We start from the raw sequence: 17,891 nt of genomic DNA, 5'->3' as shown, positions 1-17,891 counted from the left end.
GGTCTTACACCTGGATCCTGAGCTTCTGCAAGCCCCATAGACTAGAAATCTCATTTCTCATTTCTCCCTAGAAGTTTGACTTTACCATGTGTCTGTACATAATTAAACACTCCTGATTTCAAATACCACAGTATAATAACTGTTAGCCCATGCTAGATTCCTTTTATAGCAACCATCCTCAGATTTGGATAGCATTCTGAAAAATGGTAAGCTAAACAGTTTCAGCTATCTTTACAAATATAGTGAGAAGAAAAATGAAATGACATTTACAAGCAAGGGAGAATTTCCTTTTCAATAATTCCAGGAAAGGCTATTCTTATGGAAGGGATTATAAGAGGAATAGGAAATAGTATAGACTTAACCCATTTTCATTACAGTCTTAAGACTGCAATTTTGTGGTTGTAATCTAATGTCATGCCTTTGCTATTAGTAGATTTTCTCCAGAGTCCAGACAGAAGTAGACATGTTCAGAAAGACCTCAGGAATATCCTGTTTTTCTGGCACCAATTTAAAATATAATCCTCATTAGATTGGTGCCTCTTTTTTATTCATGTTTTTTTCTAGAATTAAATACACTTTACCTTCAAAAGAAATGCGGTTAGCTTTGTTTTAAATGACAGAGAAGTGCCCTTTAGATCCTATTGCCAGAACCAACATTCTGTCATTCATATCTCAAAGTTTACTTTGTGATATGATGATCATCTACCTACAAGTCTGATATTCAAATTTAACAGAAAGGAAAGGAGTGCTGCTCCTGGAGCACCTTCAGGTCCACCCTATTCTTCATATCCGAAGTCAGCAGCAAGGATCCCTGTGATTTCAATGGGAGCAAGACTGGGTCATCAGAACATCAGCATTCAGGCACGGGGAACAGGTCTTCCTCCATATTCTGAATGGTGCCAAACACAACAGTCATGTCAAGTAAACACCAAACACTAATAGCAATGCAGAAACCACATACAAGTGTTGTGGCTTTTATTTGGTATATTTAATAAAACAATATATTCCCACAGATTTAAGGCTGCCTCCAAAACAACCCAAAACGAGGATGCAGCTCCATGTCAGAGGGAGCACTGAAAGATTATCCTGCTTTAAGAAAGCATGATGAGTCCAAGACAGCCCCTGTATGTGGAGGAGTACACTGGCTTCTCCCAGTCATTACAGAGTGCCGACCGCTTTCCCCTCCATACCCATCCCTCTGTGGCATGGAACTGAAGGGATGTCCCCACTCTCTGCCCCCTCACTTTGTCCCCAATGCAGCAATGCAAAGGGAGCGAGACTGGAACAAAACCTGTACCTCATACATATACAGCCCAATCTTCCTCAAACTCCCAAGCAGATTTTCAAATGAGGTGGGAGAGCAGTGCATCTGTTCAGTGTCAGGCAGAATTTTGCCCCTTGCTGATATATTTCTGGGTAGAATCTTTTGTTGGGTTTGCTTTTTTTCTTTTCAAGCCAGTAGCAGATGGCTCACCAGTCTGATTTCATCTGGCAATTCCTCTGCTCCTGTATTGCCTTCACGGACCACTCCATAGCCACAGTATGGGGCAGTTTCAGAGCTTTCTGATGCATAATTGTCACAGCTATTCAGAATCATAAAGTGAGATACTGACAACAGCAAGTTATTTTAAGTTCTGGGCTTATTTCTATCCAAGGTTTTCTTCTACATTCAATTTCTTCCTAAGCTGTGAACCATTCAAACTGCACTTTTCATATAGCTGAAAGCAGATTTGATTAATATGATTTCTTTGTGAAAATCTGAGAAGATTAAGGAGCAGTGATGTGGAGAACATATGCCCTTTCTCAACATGACATTCTCTAACATTATACAGGGGTCTGCAGATCCTTCCAGTCATTATTGTTCCCACTAGTGGTATCTAAATAGAGAAAAATCTATCATCAGGGAAGAATTTCATTTTTTTCGTATTATAGTTTCAATCTCATGTGCAGGTCAACAAATCTGCAGCTGTGTATCAATTTCATTCTGTAACTAGGCAGGAAAGGCCACATTTCAAGCGAGCATTTGCAGATTGTTTTTCCTTTGTGTTACGGGGTCTTTTTGTGATGGTCCCTTAGAAAAAAATTAAGATTGGCCAGATGACTTCTATGCTCAGTGAAGCAAAATGCCAGATAAATATGTTTACAGGCACATCAGTTAACTGTTCTTTCTCTGTGTACCCCAGAGTGTTACTAACCATGGAAACACTTTCCAAAATCAGTGGGGGGAAAAAAATCAGTCTGATATTGATTGAATATGGTTTCTCATCTGTCTCATGACCTTTTCCATCATATATAATTAGAAATGGAAAGGTCTTAGCTGCATGCTTGCAGTACCCTCCAGAATACAGATAGAAGGTTTGGTTCAGTGCTGTGATAAAATGAAGGCACATGGTCCACAGATTCTAGGGTATGGCAGTGCCAGTATTTGGTCCTCAAAATAGGAAACACAGACCATGCCAGTGCTTTCAAACTGATGCAATACAGTATCAGTAGGTCTCTTAACTGTTTTGGTGTAATATCTTGGATTGGATTGCACATTGTAGAGGATGCATATGGCTTGCAACCATGTACAGCACAGGAACACATCAAACCTGTCAATTGTATGATACGATCTTTGTTACTTGCTGCTGCAGGGATGTTTCTATGTCAACCAGTCAACATGATTTGCTAACCAGGAGATGATTATTATGCCTGTTTCTAAAAGCATTTATATAAGTCCCTTGTGGTGAGTCAAGCTGCTGTTTCTGAAAGTCTAAAAGTTTGGGCAGCCATACTGACCATAGGCTCTGTGCAAGCCTAGTGCAACAGAATTTCTGATTTTGACACATATACTTCCTTGCTTTTGGCTGGATTTAGAAGGTTTGCATGAACGCCATTGTGAACTGACCCTGACCCCATATATACATAAGGAATTATACCATAGAAACGTATGCCTTTCCCAATGTGAAGAGCAGAGATGTTGGTTGTGGGATCACCATAGAAAGGTTAAATGTATTTCACTTTCAGATACAGCTCTGTTTCCACTTTGATGTGAAAATATTCTAGCAAAGCACCAGAAAAGCTGTTATCGAAAATCAGTGCTTTGGGATGGATACTTCCTTCCAGTATGGGGTAGGCTTGTAGCTCAGCAGAATGTGTTTGCTGGCTCACTATTTGTAGTTCCTGTGCAAAATTGCCTAAGAAACTGATCAAGGACAGGTAAAATAGATCTTCAGTATTTAGGATGCTGGATTAGTTCAGATGATAAGCAGCTGTCACCCTCTTACGGTTAGTTGCTCGTGTCTGTGTGGTTTCCAGTGGACAGCTGCCCATACTGATAGGACATGACTAAAATTGGCACAGACCCAGATGAGAAGCCATTGCAGAGTCCACACGATGGGTGGCTGAAGAGACTGACCCAATCTTGGAAACTGTCATCCCCTTTAGACATCTTTTCCCATAATCTGTGTGAGGCCATGGACTATAGGAGCATGACATCTGACTCATAATCCTGTGCCTTTCAAAAATCATACACACACACACAAACACATTTTCTTAAAACAGCTGACATTCCTTCCTGATTTCAGATACCTGCTCAAACCTCTGAGGACTCTGATGGGCTGGTTAAGTATCTTGCAACTTTCTCTAATCTCGCTTAAGAAGAAAAATAGTATATGCATTTCAGTAGTTTGTAAAATGTAAATCTCTCCCACTCATTCACAGACCATTTCAACTCCCTGCTTTGGTTTCTGGCTTTTAAGCAGGCCCTGTTTCTGTTCTAAGAGAACAGCTTTATTCAGTCACCATAAATAAGAGATTTGTACATTTAGTGGTAAGCAATTGCCTGGGTTGTGAATCAATGCAGTATAATTTCTTTTGGCATCATTATAAATTATTTCAAACATAGCTGTGAACAGAAATAACATTTCACAACAGAGTATATACAGGTAGTATTCTAGATAAAGTTCTTCAAATTTTTTTGACCAGAAATATATATGGATGGTAAAACAATAATGAGAGTATCGGTCTTCCAGCAAAGTTAGAGTACACAGAGAGAACACTTTTTCAGTGTGGATCACACATGTATGAATGATGATTCATCGCATCTATAAAAACAAATAAACCCCCCCAAGAACAACAAAAACGAAAAACCTGAGTTAGTGTTGTTTGTAAAGCCCTAGTCTTCTTATAAAGAAAAAAAAAAAAGAGATGGTTTGCCTGCAAAAGACATGATATAATGCCACCTTCTGGTTAAAATGTGAAGAAAAATATACCAGCTTTGTATTGAACATTTTTATCTATTCTCAGATGCATTTAACTAGATCATTTTGTGTATGATTTCTCAATAACCATACAGTCGATTACTTGGACTGGTTTCTTTGGCACATCACAGTGTCCCCACTACTGAACTTTCTGGAGCAGTCCAGCCTGGACTAAAGGCATAGTCTTGCTACTCAACAGTTAAAGTTCAGTGCAAGTTTGCATCTTAAGACAAGAATCTCTCTCTTTCACATGCTAGCAATGGGTTTTGACCTCCAATTTTAACACACTCACTTTTCATAGACTATCTGATTTTTTTATAACGTTTCCTTGCAATGAAGCTGCATCAGGGGAAGTTCAGGTTGGACATTATGAAAACGTTCTTCACTGAGAGGGTGGTCGGTCACTGAAACAGGCTCTCCAGGGAAGTGGTCACGGCACCAAGCCTATCAGAGTTCAAGGAGCATCTGGACAACGCTCTTAGTCATATGGTTTAGTTTTAGGTAGTCCTGCAAGGAGCAGGGAGTTGGACTCAGTGATCCTTATGGGTCCCTTCCAACTTGAGATATTCTATGATTCTATGATTTAATAACTTTGGCAGCAAAAATGTTTTAAAATTAGGCCTTTGTGAATTTTCTCTTGAGAACCTCATGTGTTATTGGAGTCACATAGCTACAAACTCTTAACTCTGCAACATGCAGAGACATTTTCATAACAGCTTGGAGATAAGAAAATTTAAATATTTTCTAGTTTAGCCAAAATAAGAATCATTTGCCACTAGGAAAGCCAGCAGCTCTTTTAAGATACATTCAATACCCCACATCTCCAGTCCTTTTGAACTGCCAGGTGCTTTAAAATAGTGACAGGACCAAGCTAAAGATAGTACTACTGCTTATTAAAGTTAATAGTCGGAAGAGACCCTGGACACACATATGCATACACACACACACCCCCCCATATCAAATTTCTCCAATAGCCTTCAATCCAGGGGCAGAGTTTTACCATTCCCTCCCACTTTTGAAGAAACTCTAGGACTAACTTCAAGATATTGAAGTTCTCCCTAAAACCTTCAGCTATTCCAGGATCATTTATAAGGAGGGCACACCCCTTCTGTATCAGTTTAGTGTCCCATCCCTTCTCTCCCAGGCTGCATGGTCCTATAGCACACTGTGGTTTACAGAAATCCTCTCTAAGGAGCTGAGCAAAGAGAGAAGCCCAAAGGAGACTTGAGCATGGTGGGATGGATCGGTGTTGCTTCCCACTTCTGATTCACCAGCTCATTCGGGAATCCCATATTCTCCGTACGCACCAGGCAACAAGGAAAGTGGGAGAGGTGTGCAGGGAGAGGCAACTGCCACTGCTCCAGAGGAGCAGCACAGAGAAGCTCCATGAATGCACCGGTATGACCCAGCCCACAGTTACTGCAACATATTTCTATAGCTTTAGACTTCCCAATATCAGAAATGCCCCTGACAGGTAGTAAATGCCTGAAGAAGAATCCGAGCTCTTTATATGATAGGAGAATAAAGCTGATCAATGGAGAGAATTATTGTATTGTAAAACTACAGCAATGAGGGCACTGTGACAATTACTGGATATTTATTCAACTGATTTTCCTTTAAATTCCTTTAAAAAGGAATTTTAATGAGGATTTCACACTCCATAACCACATGCTTTACATTCTGTCAGTAAAAATGTTAAATGCTTCTGTTAAAGTAATGTGACACTGTTTTTACTGGGCTATTCCTTGCAAGGGAATGATATTTTAGTGAGATGAGAGCATGGCTACTTTTTTTCAGATGTCCTGGGAATGTTTTCAATTACTTTATGTTGTGGCTGAATCCCTCAGTATGCCACTGAACCCAGAGAAAAGTGACAATGCCAGCCCTATGGTGGAACGGTTGTGGAAATTCCTTCAGCTTTCCCTGTATAAGCTTCCCTGTGCTCTCCATGTAGCTGGCAACAACATTGTGCGTAATGAACAAGGAATGCTTATGGTGGGATTAAAAGTGGCAAAATCCATCAGTTTTATACAGAAAGTTCCAAAGTTAAACTAATTTATTTGCAATTATGGCCACCACACGTTACTGATTGTTACTATTACAAAAAAATTAAGCTTTTGGTTCCCAATGCTTAGATTTAACCTCATTACTATGGCAGTGGGATCCAAATAAGAAGGGATCAATTAAGAGTTTGGAAACTCAGTTTATATTCTGGACTCAGCCACTGATCTACACTGTGATCTCCAAGGGCTTCATTTTTCTATGCTCTTCCACTCTTGTCTTGCACATTGTAAGTAATGTTTTCAGAAAAGATTGTCTCTCACTATGTTTCTACTATGCCTTGCATCATGAGGTGCCAAATTCACTGAAGCCTCTAAGCTTGCCTATACTACACATAATAACATAATAACCCATAATGCACAGAAATCTTCCTTCACAAACTGAAAATTAGAGTTTGTTATTCCAGATTGCCATTACTTTCCTGTACTTCTGACATGCGCTGCTCTGCAGTTGTTCACAGACATGTCCCAAAACTTTCAGACAACATGGCAGTGTTTAAAATGCAAAATGTGAAAATATCTTTCAGGTAATCTGCACTAAATCATTCATTGCTGTGGTCATTTAAGTATTTCCATGTATATGGCATGGTCTGCTTTTTCTGCTTGGATGTTTAAGGTAAATAATCACAAAAAAGTAAGCAGAGCTGTGTGACCTCCTTGAACACAACAATATACATTTAGTTTTAAGCAATTAGTGTTTCCATAGATGCTTATGCCAGACCACTGCAATTTATAGCTCTGTGAAGCAGAACTGAAATTTCAAGTTGGAGCTTTACATTCCTTCTTGGTGTAATTCTACTACATTTTATGAGATTACACCAGAAATTAATATAGCCCAGCAACAGAAAACTACTATCTGCCACTTTGGGTTTGGAAATGTGTTCTGAAAGGAAAATGTCTTTCATATTGCAGACTTTAATGTCTCTCAGTCGTAGTAACTAGAGTCTCGATCATGCAGACATTTCAAGTGGATGGCTCTGCCTCATTCAGTCAGCTCCACTGATACGATCTAGATAACTGGGTAAAAACAACTCAAGGGAATAAAACCTGCAAGATTTTTCCACTCCAGCAAGAGGCCATACCTTTTAAAAAAGGATATCAGGGAAGCATCACAAATTAAAATAGGTGTGGGTGTTTCGTTGAAGAGAATCCTCACCACTGCAAAGGGGAGAAAAAGTGAAAATTCTGAACTTTAGTAAGGGCTGAAAGGGAAATCACAATGACCGACAGTGAAGCAAAACCACAAAGACTATAAAGAGCAAGAAGTGTCAAAGTAGATGATGACTAAATATGGCAATACGTATTTTGGAGCAGTTATGAACGAGTCTAAAAACTAAGAGTAAACTTTCTGCTGTAAACTATAATGGTGATTCAGAAGCCTTACGTGAAATCAAGCTCTCCAAATCTCTCTCTAGAAGCTGTGCTGCCTTTACAGGGACCCTCAGCACCCTGACGAAGGTTGATAAGCTCTAAAGCTAAATCTGGGTGAAGACCTAATGCAAATATAGACTATACAGATCACAGAAAGCAGCATAGGATTGGGACCTTTTAATTATAAATTGCTTAGGACAGATATAGATTGTGTCTGCTTTCCTTTGGGAGGTAGCTGTCACTCTGTTGGCACAATAAAATGGCAATTAGTAATAGCAATGGTTTTAGGTATCGGTGATCTGGGCAAATACCTCCAGCTTTTACAAGGAAATTACACATTGCTGCATTCCTATGCATGGCATAGCAGAGGCCAAGGGACCAGCCCTCTCTGTAGCTCTCATCACCACCACTGCATCCATGCATGTAAATGAGCAGGCTACAGGCTGAAGCACTGCCCTGCCCGCGGAGAGGGTGCAAAACACCCTCCTGGCCTGGGCATGACCCAAGGGACAGTGGGCTGGAGACTGGATGGCAGGAGTGAAGCCACCCTGTTTTGAGTGGGAAGAGAGTGGGTGCAATGTGTGCAATGCCATTTGGTTTTGGGGTGAAAGGATGGGGTTTTGCCTATTTTATGTACAAGCCAAGGGGTTTTCTGTGAGTGAAAACCATCTCTAATTACCAACAGCAACATACCAGCAGTAAATCAGCGCACTATCCAGCTTACAGCAGTGACTGACATCTGCTGCTCCAGAGGAAGGTGGAGAAGGGGACTCAGCTCAGCCAGAAGTGCCATGCACTGCATGGGGGAGAGAAAGTCCTTGCTAATAATGTCTACGGGGACTGACACATTCCTCGGACTTATGCTACCTCACATACCTCCCAGGTGTCTAACTAGGAGAAAAGGGATGACAGCTCTGGCTCATGGGGACTCACTCTCTCATGGGGGAGCTGCCTTCCCTCGCAGCTCTCCCTCAAATCAACTTGCAAATAAGTATGTGGGGAGCTCACTCCTCTGCATGGCCAAGTGAGATTAGAGACAGCGTTTCGTTTGTGCAGTCCTTTTGGCAAGCACCCACTGAAGTGAATGATTACACAAAAAGTCAGTTATTCTTCTGTTAAAATAAACTGCCTTTTTTTAAAAGGAATCAACAAAGCAAATTTTCCATGAAAAAAGTCATTAAACAAATTTTAGTTTAAAAGCATTTAACAGCACTGAAGGACTCAAAGAAAGAGAAGAATTAGGGAAGCCATACCCAGTCAAAAAAGAAGAAAAAAGAATGGAGGGGGGAAAGAAAGAGAAACTGATTTCTTCTGAATGTTTTCCTTAAGCTGAGGAAGTCAAAACAATCATGAAGAAGAAAGGGAAAATGTGGCATCTGCATTAATCGGCATTAAGCACTTAAAACAAGAAGCTTCAATAACCGTGCAAATTTAAATTTTTGAACTTCTCCTTTCTATCCTTCCTCATTGATATTCATGTAGCAGTTACCATTATTTGCAAACAAAGATAAAAAATTGTATTTACTCTTGCTGGAAAATGCAGCTATAATTTGTTATGAATGCATTCAATTTAATGTGAACCACTTTGTAAAACTTCCATAATATAACCCAAAACAGAGCTAGACAAGCAAGTAATTTTTTGGTTTAGTCACTAAAGGAAAAGGAAAAGAAAATTTAATCAGTTGAGTTTTAATCAAAAGAGACATTTTATGGTTTTGGAAAAATAGGGGATTTTTTTTTTTTAGGATCAAGCTAATCTATAGTGATTTTTGCTTTCATTTTAAAATCTTCTCTTTTTACAGTGGGCCATTATTAAACACTAAAGAGAAGTTTATTTTGCAAATGTCAAAAGTAAACATTCTAGCATTTCTAAAATGATTTTTTTATTTTTCTTCAGAAAATTCAGGAATTAAATGCTTCTTTTGCATATAATATGTTTTACTCTTTATTCAGCTGAATTTATCTGCAGATGATTCATATTTGCAACCAGTTTCAGTCCCCTAAAAAAATTCTGTTTTGTACTATTCACCCAAAACATTTAACACAGTTTCAGTAAAAACCAGGAGCTACCTCCCATTTGTTTGGAGTTCGATTCTGCACCTGAAGACTCAGGACATATTTTGAAAATGACTGTTTATTTGCTTGGCTTGGCTTGACTTTGCTTGGTTGAGTAAAACCAGGCCAAGTTCCAGTAGATCCTGGAGTGACTTATATATTTGGCTGGAAACTCCTGATGCCTTTCCAATGGGTTTCATGCTGAGTGCTAAAATCTCTCAGCAGGTGAGAACGACTCAACCGGTCAGGTCTACTGGCTCTGAAAGGCCCCAAACACAGGACAAGTTCATCCAGAGCTTCCCATAATACAGGCAAAATGGAAATTTACCACCCCAAATTTCAGGATTCGGAGCTGGGCTACACCCATCACAGGTGGCCTTACGGAGTGGGGAAAGCAAGGGAAAGACTGCTGCTGGGAACAGACATCCTCCCTCTGTCCCCAACACTAGCAGCTGTTCCAGACACCTCAGCAGAAGCAAACATGAGTTTCCAAGCTATGGCAGAGGGAAAGCAGGCATAGAGACATTAGCATGATCATAAGTCAGACCAAAGGACCACTTGGTTCAGCATCCTGCCTCTAGCAGTGGCCAAGAGAGGTTGGGGAAGCATGCAAATGAAGACAAACACGCAGTAATGCTCCCTGGCTTCTAGCACTCTATGAGCTCCAAGATTTTCTGAGCCAGAAATGGCATCTTTGTGTTTTACAGCCTGTAATGGATTCTTCTTCTGTGGATTTATCTAATCCCTTTTGAAGCCATGTAAACTTCTGGCATCCTCAGAATCCTGTGCTAATGCCATCAACAATTTAATTACCCTTTCTGCGAAAAAGCCCTGCTTTTGTTTGTCAAACCTGCTACTCCATGCCCCTATTTGTGCTATCTCCCTTGTGCTACTCACTATTTATAGATTTCTATTCCCTCCTCCCTCAGGCATCTCTTTTCCTACTCAGGATACCAAGTTTATGTAGTCAATCCTCATCTGGAAGCTATTTCATATCTTTGAGCACCCTGTCAGCCTTTTCTAGTTCTGCTTTATCCTTTTGGAGATGTAGGAGACAGGACCGCATGTAGTCTTCACAATATGTCCACCTCCCAGACTTATGCAGTGCTATATTGATCATTTCTACTTTGTTTTCTATCCCTCTCTTAATAATTCCAACTGTCAATTCCAGAGTCAACCCCAGGTGCATCAGTTTACATCTTCCAACACTGAATTATATCTGCCATTTTATCATCCATTCAGCACCTTAAGATCCCTCCAAAACTACCCTGAATTGCTAGTTCTGTTTAAAAAAGCTGTGTCACCTCATTTTGTTGACTTTCTTAACCAGACCTATATGTGTTTGAAAGCACAGAGCTCAGCAATGATCTCTGTGGGTTTCCACTGGTGCATCAATCAGGAAAGCCAACCAGTTCCCCTTTTGGTTTCTTTTCTACCTCCAAACTTGCTATTTAAACATGCTAGGACCCTTCATATTGTCCCACAGCATTTAATTTCCTTAAGAGCATTTGATGAAAACCTCCTCAAAATCTTTCTGGAAAACCCAATAGAATGTATCAACAGGATTTTCCCGTCCAATGCTGATTGATTCCTTCAAAGAAATCCACATTTTTAAGAATAATTCCCTATGTAAACACAAGGCTTGTGTCCTACTCAGTAAATCATATGTAAGTATGTTCATTGGTTCTGTTCTTTATTATAACAATCATATTTATATATGTTCATTGGTTCTATTCTTTATTATAACTACTGCCAATTTGCTAAATGCAGATGTCAGTTTACTAAGATTTATATATCCTCAACTCCCCCATTAAGCCTTTTTTTTTCATATTGTGTGATTTTCTTTTCATAAGCAAGGGGGAAATTTTAGAAGACTGTATGCCACAGTTAGTAGTTCACTCATTTCATAGCTAACTTCCTATATAATTCTTAAGTGAGCACCACATGCTCTGGCTGATCTGTTACTATTTCTAGTTAAAAAAAAAAACAAAACCAAAAAAAACCCAAACCAACCAAACTATTTCTAACTGTCGTTATCCATTTTCTTCAAAGACCTCTTTTACTCTTTTACCAACACTTCAGTTTATAACAGATCTTCTGAGATGTCCCATTTAAAAATACTCTGGAGCAAGAATCCACCTAGCCTCCCACTGTGAATATAGCTTTAAACAATTAATTTATTTTTTCTGCTTTTATAGCTGGATCATCTATTGTTCCCTGCACACTGTCTCATGTGTTTGAAAAAGCATTTTTAAACTCTTTAGCAAAAAGTGCAAGGATGGTCACCCCATTAACCAAATCAGCTATGGTACTTTCCCATCTGTATTACTGTCTTAAATTAACACAGGAAAAAAAGGGATGTAATAAAATATTACTCAGAAATAATTATTTATTTCTTAACGTCTAATGATGATTGTGATTATGGTAATCTTGACTTCACAGTATTTATTTCCATCACATCATAGCTATTTACATACAGCCACCACAGACAGCGTGAGGACAGGCCAACCTGCAGTGGAATATCCAGGATGGATTTGTGGAGCACACACCCAGTGCACTCTCCTCGTTACCCTTCCCCTCTTCCTCCTTTGGGGAGATAACTGACAATGACTGTCTTTGCTACTCAGGCAAAACTCTTTATCTTCTTCACCTTCCCCAAAGCATCTGTGAACTGTGAACCACAATCTGGCCCCATTTGTTTTATTTACAAAATATGACAAGTTAGTATAAACATTCCCCATCTCAAGCAAGCTCAGTTTATGATTTAAAATGGGGTAAAAGTATAGATTAGATATTGCTGAACCTAACTTTGAAGTTGCCATACTTAAGTTAAACATTAGTGAAATCCGAATCCTTTGTTTGAAGCAGGGGTTGATAAATAAAGCAAAAAGCAATAACAAAAAGCAGATTAAAATACACGATGTCTACACGTATGTGCTTAGACAATAGTGCTTCAGTCCACTCAGTGCCAAGGGCATTTCCCTCCTCATCAAGGTTTTCACAGGAAAGAAACCTGGCTGTGCAAGCTAGAATGATGCACTTCCTAATCTAAACACTTTGGGGAGTGAGTCTAAGGTGGTCAGAGCCCACTTGCCATATAGAGGCCAGATAGTGACAGGTACTGGCATTACGTCTGAGAGCTATAGCTTCTGTGTAGCTTAGCCATAGAAATGGCTAATTATACCTTCCATCAAAAGCAAGACTAACATATACTGGTGTAGGAAAAAAGTAGTTGTCAACATGAGGCACACGTGACTGTACAACTTACCTTCCACTCACACGCAAATGAGTAGCTCCTCTGTAAGAGGACAACAGCTTAACGGTGGAGGAAGGTGTTTTTCATTGTAGGTCAAAGGCAATCCCAAATTCTGTCATTTGTTTTAAGGTCTGAGTTTTGGCTAGAAGTCAAGAGCAAGTCAAAATACTTCTAGCATAAAATCTTTCAATGGGAAATGCTGATCTATCTATAGAATAGTAAGTTTCAGTGATTTTCCTTTTTAAAGAAAACCTTAGAAGAACATTTTGAAACTGTCAAAACACCTTTTGGCATTTTTTTCAATATACTTTTTTCATTTCAAAATTGGAGCTCATTTACAGTTCAAGTATTAAAAAAAACCAACCATAAAATCTATAAGATCAGAACTGAAAGAAAGCATGGTGAACATATTGCAACATTTCAGCTAGTGCACTCTGATTACCCATTAAGTTACTCTTTCTGTTTGCAGAAATGCATTTTGATTTTCCACTCTGCTTTTAGACAGGAAGACTCTCTGAAATAGTGGAAATTTTCACAGAACAGGCAAACTGATTCTCCTCCCAGCTCCAGCTAAAACCTTAGTTCAGGATTGTCCATTGCCCTGTTGTATCTTTGGCCACAGATTAACACATGATGTAGAGCAGAGGACATTTTTATATTTGCAGCATTTTGAGGGGTAGAAAACACAGACACCATTATAAAAGAAACCTGAAGCTAAATCTTGAAGTGATTTACACAGAAGTGCAGGATTTACAGCAACCTGGTATCTAACTTTAAATTTAGGAGCCAAAGAGGCTCCTAACTGGATGGAAATTTTGCTAGAAGGTTCAGTAGGACCTAGACTTGGCCTCAAATTTCTACATAGGAGTAGCATTGATTTGAGGGCTTACATCAGCTGCACATTTTTTATCAAAGCATCCTATCTCACCTTCCTCCCACTGCTGCTGCCCCTGCTGTTACCATGCTGCCCCCTTGTTCACGCCACAATATTGGTTTCCTCTGAAATTGAGATTTGAGTTCAGGATTTTACCGATAACTTTCAAGGTTCTTCAAGCCTTGACCCCTCTGTTCTTGCATAACCCGGTCCACATTTTTGTTCCCTTTCGTAACCTACTTTCTGTTTCTCATTTATCTCTGCTCCCCCGTCACTTTTCAAGTTGACTGTGTCAAAATACGGTGCTTTTGCATAGCTGACCCCAGTGTGGTGGAACTCAGTTCCTCTTGATATCTGCAGATTTGGGAGATGAATTCCCTCCCTCTACCTCTCCGAGATTTCGATGGCCTGTCTCATAGGGTACAAAGTGTGGTCAGGCCATGTGACATGGCTTTCATTCCCCCCAGACCTCCTCCCTCTCTAATTTTTTAAAGTTAAGGGCAGGCTGTGTAAAAGAATCAGAGCCCACAGCAGAATAATTGGAGTCATCTGAGACTCACACAAAGGTCATGTAGGTTAGTGCTTTTGAGGAATCTGTGATAAGGCAGTGGCTGAGAGGGATTTGTGATTCAAGCCAATATTGCTGCTTAGTGTAATTTACAAGAGAATTTTAAACAAACCCGTAATAGGAACAAACCCCCTTTATGCTGTGCTCCTTATCGTAAAGTTTGTAAGTGTTGTGTGCAATACTGGACATGCAAAGTTCCTGTCCTCTTGTTTTCCTGAAAAGTATTTGTAGCTGTTGTTACAGCCTAACTCTGCACTGAGAGCTTTCTTCCCACATAAATAACCTTGAAGACACCTCAAGTATGTTTAAGAATTAATTCCTCCTTGAACACGCTGTCTTTTAAAAGAGCGTGGTTTGATTTTGAGAGAAATACGAATTAACTGGGAAAATGTTAGTTTCAACACTGCATTAATTTAGCTTAGAAAAATACCTTTGTTTTACTTATATAATTTTGTATTTCAGAAAACCCTGGAAACAGTTGCACTGCCCACAGTTTTCTCAAACTACAAGAGGAAAAAATGTCCTTTCATATTTTTCTTATATACCACCATTTTTTCGTTACTGTTCCAGGTTAGTTTCATCTCGATTATGAATTTTACGACCACAACACCTAGTCACAGCAGCCAATCATAAGAAGCACAATGCTAGGCCCTTACAAAGCTGTTTCTTATTGTAAATCATTGTTTGCATTACAGCAGATTCTTGAACCAGGACTCCGGTATGGTTAGCACTGAAGAAGGATTGAACAAGATGCCTTCTCTGGGCTTCTTTTGTAACTAACTTCATTATTCATTTCTGTTAAGCCAAGACTTAAAAATTAATGAGAACCAAATTCTAAGTATATCTTGAATGTGTTATTACTGCCCTTACCAAAGCACACAGTTTTCTGTATTTTTGACCAAACTCCATAGAGAGAAGGTTCTAATCTAGGTCAGGAATGAAGCGTATACCTTGTGGGGCTAAATTTTCTCTGAGCAGGAAATGGAGACCCTCGTGTGGCTGAAGAACTTGACCAGACTGGCTTGGGGTTTTGTAAAAACAAACAAACAAAAAAAGAATATATTTGTGCTCTGACCTTAACTTCCCTTAGAAATAACAGTGTGTTTCTCTTTCTGTCAACGAACACTTCTCACCTGATGCCAGCTTGTCATCATACAAATCAACTTGAGAAGTCATGCAATAGACAGAGAAAACTTTACCTCTTGCATTCAGAGTTCTGGTAACTCTGAAATTAATATAAAGCAACCAATAGTAATCTCTATTTTGCAAAAACAGAATTCAAACTTCTGTTTAAGCAGTTTCTGGAACTCAAGCAAAATAGTGCTTTCAAGGGTATATTTGGAAAATCAGCGCTCTTTCATTCTATTTACAGTTCACCTTTCCAGCTGCGCGTGCCCTGACTTGTGTGTACCATTTCAGGGCAGTCAAACATCCACAGTGATACCACAAAGCCCAAACTTGCATTGAACTTTATCAATTTGTGAAGTCTCACAGGCTCAGGTGATTTGGGCCTTTCAAGGAACAGTTTAGTTAAGCCCTGCCTTGGCAAGAACAAAGACTTGATAAATGTTTATCTCTTCATACCACACTTCCCTCCTAAATTGACTGCCATGTCATAAAAAATGAGTAGGAATCCAAATGGGTGGAATTCAGAATAGTGACTATATCTAAAACATGTGGGTTTTTGCTAAAGAGATGATTCTTCATCAGTCCCTCACAGTAAGTCTTTACTTTATAGGCACAATTAAGCACCGCTTCCAAAATTTGCTTTCTGCATACTTTACAGACCTCTTCAGTGATGCAGGCTTGTTGGGTTTGCTAACCAGCAAATATATGAGTTGTAAACATTCCTCAGGAGCGCAGCGTCCCACAGCATAAAGAACAGCTCCAGGAATTCTTTTTCCCCACTTTTTTCCAGATCTTCTGATGTGTAACAGATGGTCATTATTATTTCTCTTTTTGGTTTCTATTCCTTTTATCTTTACCCAAAGTATTTCACCACCGCATATTTGTACTGTCAAATTGCACCATGGTGGAATTATGCACACTTCTGGAATGTGGGATCATCTCTTCAGTTCTTCGCCCTTCCTACCACTTCCAGATAAATCCTCACTTTTGCTGACATTCCACTTCTGAGAATCATCTTACAAATGCCATACTTTCTCATTCTCCCTAAATCACAGTCTCCATAGTTTAGAATAATTTTAAGTTCTACTATTGTTTTTTCCTTACTTCTCATTTATAGTAAAACATCTGAATACAAAAATACTTATAATACACAATGTCCTTTACTATAAATTTGGTGCCAGAAAGCACCTCAGTCTGGACAAAAGGTATGATCCCACAGGACTTCCAGTGTGCATGTCACCACCAGGTTTGTCATTGGTTTGGTACCTTGTTTTCTTCCTCCAGACATAATCTTGCAGTGCTGAAAAGTTTTCAGACTCATTGTTCAGATTTTCATTTCTCTCTTTATGGGATCATGACTCTGTCCTAGGGAAACTATCCCATCCTTCATTTCCATAAGGGCTCTGCAAACAGTAGAAGATGCCTTTCAATTACTATCATAGAGTCTGATATTAAAATTAAGAGTACTGTGGAAAAAATTTACTGACATCTAAGATCTATTCCTAACTCCTGTAACAAAAGCATCAGCTGGCACTCAATTATTTAAACAGTTGGTCTCCATTTACACTACTCTACTATACTGACGCACAATTTATTGTTGGACTCATTTGTTCAGTCTGGCTATGATTAATTTCACAAATTTCATCATTATTCAAACAGATCTTCCAGTGTAGACATGCTTTATATTGTAGTCTTATCATAACTGTTAAATAAGGTAATGTATTTCAGCACAAATATTCTCTATCATTTGCAGTTACACTACAAGTCCATTCATTCTGAGCAATAAAGCAAGAAACATTTTATTCAGACCTCACAGTCTTCTGAAGATAAACATGTTTACCAAAATTCTTGTTTGTGTTTGTGGGATGAGGTTCAAGAAATGACAAATTCACTTTGGAAGAGATATTTCTTCAGAATGTTTTACCCCACTTCTGGTCCCAAGAGCTATGCCTTCAATGTGCTTGAAAAGATTTCTATATTGGCAACAGGAGCATGAGTTTTAATTTGAACAAAACAGGTATTATCGAAGAAGCTGCATATGAAAGCAGCAAGAAGCCTTTGAGGTTCAAGAGGCCTTTATTATTTTCCTAAGGGGCCTGTTTAGCTCTGGCATGAAAAGTAATTTATACACATCTAGTCTTCTTTATTTTCATAGGAATAATTATTTCTTCCTGTTACAGTTTTCCTTCTTTTGCCGCTTTCTCCCTAGTGCAGTTTAACCTCTTTGTAATATATGGTTACAAAACATAGCTTGCAACATTAATTTCCAAAGAGGTATCTCAACCTTCTTTGAAGGTGGTTTTAGTTCAGTATATGCAGTATTTCTCCTGCATTAAGA

Source organism: Aptenodytes patagonicus, chromosome 2, assembly GCF_965638725.1.
Source record: "Aptenodytes patagonicus chromosome 2, bAptPat1.pri.cur, whole genome shotgun sequence".
Lineage (NCBI taxonomy): Eukaryota > Metazoa > Chordata > Aves > Sphenisciformes > Spheniscidae > Aptenodytes > Aptenodytes patagonicus.
The sequence above is the reverse complement of the archived record's forward strand: the minus strand, read 5'-3'. Positions refer to the sequence as shown.